This window comes from Myodes glareolus, chromosome 14 (genome assembly GCF_982192425.1).
Source record: "Myodes glareolus chromosome 14, mMyoGla1.1, whole genome shotgun sequence".
NCBI lineage: Eukaryota > Metazoa > Chordata > Mammalia > Rodentia > Cricetidae > Myodes > Myodes glareolus.
In genome coordinates, this window is record NC_142039.1 from 78,586,271 (window position 1) to 78,592,871 (window position 6,601).

The following is a 6,601-nucleotide window of genomic DNA, read 5'->3' on the forward strand; positions in this document are numbered from 1 at the left end:
CAAAGTCCCTCCCCACTGTATCTAGGCTGAGCAAGGTAACCCTTCATAGGGAATGGGCTCCCAGTAGCCAGTTCATATGCTAGGAATAAATCCTGGCCCCACTGTCATTGGCCCCACAAACGGCCCAAGCCATGTAGTTGTCAGCCACATTCAGACGGCCTAGTTTGGTCCTATGCAGGATCCCCAACTATTAGTCCAGAGTCAGTGAGGTCCCACTAGCTTGGGTCATTTGTTCCTGTGGGTTTTCCCATCATTGTCTTGACCCCTTTGCTCATATCAATCCTCCCTCTCTTTGACTGAACTTCAGGAGCTTGGTCCAGTCATTAGCTGTGGATCTCTGCATCTGCATCTGCATCAGTTACTGGATGAAGGTTCTATGATGGCATTTAAGGTTGTCATCAATCTGATTACAGGGGAAGGCTGGTTCAGGCACCCTCTCCATTATTGCTTAGCATCTGGGGTCATCCTAGTATAGTCCTGGGAATTTCCCTCGTGCCACATTTCTTGCTAACCCCACAATGGCTCACTCTATCAAGATATCTCTTTCCTTGCTCTCCCTATCTGTCCTTCCCCCATGTGACAGTCCTGTTCCCTCAAGTTCTCCTCCTCACTTTCATTTGCCCTCTCATCTCCCTCTCCACACCCCCTCTTCTCCAAATTTATGCAGGAAATTTTATCTATTTCCCTTTCCCAGGGGGATCCATATATGTCTCTCTTAGGGTCCTTGATTTTAGTGTTAGCTGCTGTAACATCACCTTTATTCATGTCTAATTTTTAATAATTTGTGTCTTCTCTCATTTGGTTAGTTTGAGTAAGGGTTTGTCAATTTTACTTTTTTTTTTATAACCAACTCTTTGTTTCTTTGAGCCTTTGTGATGTTCTTGTGGTTTGTATTTCACTAATTTCATCTCTGAAAATTGCTATTTATTGCTGTTCACAGCTTTAGATTTAGTTTATTCTTTTGTTTATATGACTTTGGTGTACATCATTAGATGAATTTTTGCTTTTATTTATATAGGAATTTGATGATTATGAACTTCTCTCATAGACTTACTTTTAATTTTTTTAAATCTAGTATTGTGATTTGATACTGAGACAAACAATATGTAACAGGAGGAATGAGGAGGTAACAATGCACCAGGACCCGAAGGAAAGTTCCTCTGGGGAGGAGGTTCCCACAGATCATTACATGATCCTCAATACCCTTGGTATAGGCAGCTTTGCTGAAGTGAAACTTGCCTGTCACCTCCGTACAGAGGTACAGGTTGCTCTGAAGATTATAGAAAAGGACAAAAAGAAAGCTGCCTTGATTACAAATGAGGTAGATATCATGAAATTATTGAATCATCCTAATATAATTAAGCTGTTCCATGTCATGGAAACTACTCAGCATATCTATATGGTTATGGAACTGGCCTCTGGGGGTGACCTGGCCGGTCGTATAGTGGAGGTAGGCTCCATGCAGGAAGAGGAGGCCCAACACATCTTCACACAGATAGTATGTGCAGTTAAGTACTGCCACGAGAATAATATTGCACACAGGGACATCAAACCAGATAACATACTGTTAGATAGCAAAGGAAGCATCAAGCTGTGTGACTTTGGTCTGGCTACCAAAGTAACTGTGGGGCAGAAATTAAAGGTTTTCTGTGGTACCCTTCCATACTGTGCTCCAGAGCTTTTCAATGGCCAAGAATATGATCCCAAGACACCTGATATCTGGAGCATGGGAGTGGTACTATATATCATGGTGACAGGGTACCTCCCATTCAAAGCAACAACATATAAAGACATGAAGGTGGAGATGAAAGATCCACATTACTACATTCCATCAAAGCTTCCAGAATACATTGTCAACCTCATTGTGAAGATATTCACTATTGACTCTGAGCAGAGACCCAAGATACATGACATTATGAAACATCTGTGGCTCAAGGACAGTGAAGTACTTTTAAAACTATCATCTTCCTTGGAGATACTCCCTAGAAAACCAAACCTCAATATTGTGTCAGCCATGCAGGTCATGGGCTACAGTCCCAAAGACATTAGAGACTCTTTACATGAAAAAAAATTTAATAACATCATGGCAACTTATTTAATATTAAAACACCAGTCATTCTTGAGAAGCAACATACATCAACAAATTAAACCTATGCAGTTTGATGTTGCCAGTACACCTTCATGTCTTCCCATGGCTCACTTCTCCCCAAATGGCACAGGGAGTGATCCTGCTCTGCCATCTAACACCTCTCTATCAAAACACAAGCTTCATGACAAAGACAAAATTGCAGTGAAGGAGGGGAGCAGAAGACTCAGCATGCCTGACATCTTGTGTTGTCAACAGAAGAGAACCATCTTTCCTAAAGTAACTTCTGAATGTGGTCATGTAGCTGTTCATCTCATGAGAAGCATTATTCAGAAGAGATGTATGACCTCAGAGGTGTTGGCTTTAGGCAGCATATCCTCAGAAAATATTCTTTCTAGAAATGATATTGCCCAGATGACACCACAGAGTAAAACCACCCCCAAAAACAGCTCATCTCCCCAGAACACATCATCTTTAAAGAGCTCCATGGAAGAACCTCTAAGTGTTACAACCACAGGCACTCATCACAAGGAAAGGCGGTCTTTCCTGTGTGAAACATCTGAACCACGCTCCACCAGTGCCAAGCCCCAGAGTGTGATCACACCCTCTTCCCACAACATAAGGCGATGCTGGAAGAGGGTGAAGAGGAGAACGGTGAATTGTTTTCAAAGCCTGTGTTGCTGCCTCTTTCCCCAAAGGAGAAGCCATGCTTCTCAGAAGAAAGTGGCTCCAGTGGAATGGGAGAATGGAGTCACATAAAATGAGGTAGGTGGTGGACCAAAATATATTTCTATATTTTAATTAATGAATTTTCTAATGTTCTTTGCAACTGACTTAGAATAGTTAAACACATTTATGGAATATGCAACTTTCACCTCAGATGGACAAAGCAACAGCTTCCTTATTATCTGGAACCTGAGAAAGCTGACCTGGACATAGACAACAGAAATGGTTACCAGTGGCTGTGGAGGCACTGAAGAAGTGTTGACAAAAGGAAACAGATGTTCACAAGGGAAGAATCAGGTAGGAAATTATGACACAGCAGGGTTGTAAATTAGTAAGTACCATATAGTTCAGTTGCCAAAAGTTACTTTCATATGTCTTTCTATTTTTAAGTGATGAAACATCATGGACACTGAGGCATGGAGTGGGAAATCAGCCTGTGTGGATTGAGACATCTGTAGAATGAACCAGGCAGAAAGTCCAGGTGACAGTGTGCCTGCATACCCAGCAAAGAGGCTCTGTCTAGCACAGAGAGGAGGTATACAAACAGATAGTTTTCTCCACCAGAAATTCCAGTCACCAGGAAATTTAACTCAGGGCTGGTCTTCCATTTTATCTTCCTCATATTGGGAACATGAGTAAAAGGATGCCCAAAGCTGTCTGGGAGTTAGAATCCCTTCTAGCCCTGTCTTACTTTCTATTGCTTTGATAAGACAGCATTACCAATTCAATTTCTAGAAGAGGTTATAATGGAGGTAATAATTTCAGAGGGCTAGAGTCCATAATGATCGTGACAGGGAGCTTGGAAGCGGACAGGCAGGCAAGGCTTTGAAGCAGTAGCTGAAAGTTTATATCTTGATAGACAAGCAGAAGGTAGAAAGGGCTAGCAGGGATGGAGTTGACTTTAAAAAACTCAAAGCCTACCCCCAGTGACACAGCTTCTCCAACAAAGCCATATTTCCTAATCTTTGCCAGACAGTTCCACCAACTGGGTAACCAAGTACTGAAATATATTAGGCTATGGGGGTCATTAGTCCCATCTAGGGAGTAACCTCAAATGTTTGATAGGACAATTGCCCTATCTTGCTCTACTGTATTTCCCTTCATATTTCTGGGCCAGGGCTTGAGGCAAGAAAAGAGGGCTTCCCACATGAGGAAAGAGTTCTTCTACCAGAGTGACTATCACAATCTACCCACTTTCCCCAGGACAGGTTAACCAGATTGAGAATGTAGTCCCCAAATAGCCCATGTTCCAAGCTGGTGCTCACTCGGTGTCCATCTCTACAGTGACAATTTTTGAATTCACCTGGTGTAGGTTGTGAGTTCCCTGCACTATCTTTAGAAAAGCCTTTTTCCCTCTAGAGCTTGAGTTTCTTCCATGAAGACAGTCTGGCAGCAGCTTTGCCCACAGCTGTGCTAAGCTAGAAAAGTAATCTTAGGTGAGGCCTTGGTCCCACACCAGACACTCACTGTGAGATGCTACAGTTGTCGATGATGACTGTGGAACCTAGGCTCCCAGTGTGACCAGGTTGGTAGATGACCTCCATGGAGTAAGCATAAGGAGCAAGATAATATATAATTAGCATACAGTGAGATTTTTGTGTTGGGCACCCTCTTGACATCCTTTTCAAGATGAGTAAATCCTGGGGCCAAACAGTATCTCCAGAGAGAGCTGCATCCTCTTGTCCTTCAGTCTCCCCTGGCTACTGTTGGTTATCCTCCTGTATCCCTCATCCCCCTTTCTTTATCTCAGCCCTAGAGACATAGCCCCAATGCATGCTGGTTCAGTGAGTCAGAAGAGGAAGGGACACTTTTGTGTAGGGACTGTGCAGCCATGAAGACTTTAGCCTGAGAAGTTGGTATGGAGAAAGAAAAACTGTGTCTCAGGTGCAAAGCCACTGCCCATCTCCAAGGACAGCTTTTGACCCCTGGATAAAAGCATCCCTACTCTAGAGGAGAGAGTACCATGGATCTATTCACCTCCACCCAAATCCTACAGTAGTCAGAAGATTGCTGGATGATGCAAAAATGTTGAGAGTTAGAACCAACCCCTGTACCATATTGGGCCCCCCACTTGCAGTCAGGTGCAGGTTCTGAACAGCACTTCTGTCACTGTATTGCTAGTGATATCCACGAACTTTGGAGAGAGGCTGCCTGTAGGTTATACCCATTGGGCATCAAGATTGAATCAGGGCATAGCCTCTTCACTGGTTTTCCATCTGCTGTGTCCAAGCTGAAGACACAGCCCTTCTTATCAGAGCCCTAGAGAGACAGTCACATGTGTCTATTTGATGACTGGCCCACCATCTGGCCACTCTGCCACTATGTGTCTTTTGCTTCAGAGTCTCCTTTTCCAGGTGCACATGATCATGTTCCCTCCCATATGGTATTTAAGAGAGCTCCTGTACTTGTTCCTACTCAAAAGGGAATTCTGGTTTTTCTCTTTGGTTAATCTGTTGAGATGACACTGTTTCACTTTGTAAAGGTAAAGATATCTTACCAGGTCTGGACATGGTCACCTACACATGACCAGTAGCCCTAGGAGTACTTTATGTCCAGAGGCCCCTCACTTTGGGGATATACCGATAAACAAACTTGGATTACTATGGGTCTGGGATTGTCATGTAGAAGGGTCAGCATAGGGTCCCTGCTCAAATGAAATTTTTGCAATACCTGTGATCCTTCTGTGTGAAAATTGGCTCCCTTCAATGAAGAGTGCTTATCCACATTTGAACGAATTCAAGGCAAATTTGTGGGGTTCTCACTGTTGAAAGTTCACTTATTGAACCCACTAAGTAATGGCCTGTAGCAGAAGACAAGTTTCTGAGCCTTTTCTTGGCTTGGCATTGGCCCCATTATAAAGAAGGGAAAATATGAGGCTTTAAAACTTCAAGCATATGTTGAACAGATGTATGGGTGAGAGGTGCCCACTGGTGCTCTCAGCAGTGTACATGTGGTGGCAGTGAAGGTGAAGTAGGTGGTATCTGGCAGAGCCTGATACCTAGCAGTTTATGTGGGGTAGCTCCTGATGTTGTTCTTGCAGTGTTGTCTAACAGGGTCTCATGCCTAGCACTGAATGTATGGCTGTAGCCTTGGATGGTGATTATACAGCAAAACTTGATACAAAGAAGCTTATATGGAAAGGCAGTAATGGGGTGTTCAGCACGGCCTAAATGAGAGTAGTGTATTTGGGATGGCAAGTGGAAAGGACAAATAATGTGTCCAAAATGGCTTGATACCTAGGACTTTTTGTGGGGTGTTTAGGAGAGCTCCTGTTAAACCTGCTACATAGCAGTACATGTAAAGCTACATAGAAGGATAAATGTCTAGTAGAGCCTGGGACTTCAATGGTGTGAGTGGCTAGCCATCAAATCTTAGGTACTAGAGGTGTGAAGTGTCTATTAGTTCTTAATATGTAGAACATGTAGGATGGTATCAGTAATATCCAACATGGCCTAATAAATATTAGTATATGTTGGGCAACAATGGGAGTATATTTAAAATAGCCAACAGTACTATATATGGGATAGGAGCATGGGTCCAGATGGCTTTGACATATAGTGCTTTATGGGCAATTGCAGCAGGTGGAGGTATTACCAATGAAGGCTGACACCTAGAATTTTCTATCTGGAAAAAACAGGAAGGTGTTCAACAGGGTTTGAAATCTAGCAGCATAAGTTGGGTAGCAGATCACTACTTCCTAGCAGTATGTGTGAAGCATTGCTGGGGTAGGAATGCCCATCTGGATCTCATATCTTGCAGTGTATATGATACATTAGATGGGGATTTGGC

General features: G+C 43.2%; 1 pseudogene; it reads left to right on the top strand.

Annotated features, from left to right (window-relative positions):
• The first annotated feature begins 1,132 nt into the window (after positions 1–1,132).
• On the top strand, positions 1,133–2,453 carry LOC125409104 (sperm motility kinase X pseudogene; annotated as a pseudogene).
• Positions 2,454–6,601: the final 4,148 nt, after the last annotated feature.